Raw genomic sequence first — 489 nt, 5'->3', positions numbered from 1 at the left:
ATGCTCCCTCCCCTTCCCCTTTTCAGTAGGTTTTCCCCCTAACACAGTTAAAAGAGCATGGTAAGACTTATGTAAGTCCTTCACTTTTTTTTCCCTCTCTCTGGAGCTTATTTGCGCAAATTACAAACCTTGATTCTGTAAATGATTTTGCTATATCAGTTGAATGTTCTCATTGACTCACTAGAAGGGCTGTAGTGTACTTTTTGTAGAAACCAGGCACAGAATCTTGTGTTCTCTACGCTAATCCAGTACCTCTCTGTTATATTCATGTCGTTTCTCTGTAGAGGGAATAAGCAACTTTTTTTTCTGCTTAAAAAACCTCACGGATCAAAGTCCCTTACAGCAACATCCTACAATTGTCAGTGAAGTGTGGGTGGACAGAGGAGAAAGCAGCAGTATTTGACTCAAACACAGCAGTAGTGGGGCAGAGGGTGAGAGGCGTCGGCTTGTCTGATCAGCTGAGGTTGACTGAAGCTATCACTGTAAAGC

Source organism: Pelmatolapia mariae, linkage group LG13 (assembly GCF_036321145.2).
Source record: "Pelmatolapia mariae isolate MD_Pm_ZW linkage group LG13, Pm_UMD_F_2, whole genome shotgun sequence".
Lineage (NCBI taxonomy): Eukaryota > Metazoa > Chordata > Actinopteri > Cichliformes > Cichlidae > Pelmatolapia > Pelmatolapia mariae.
Note: the sequence above shows the minus strand (reverse complement) of the source record.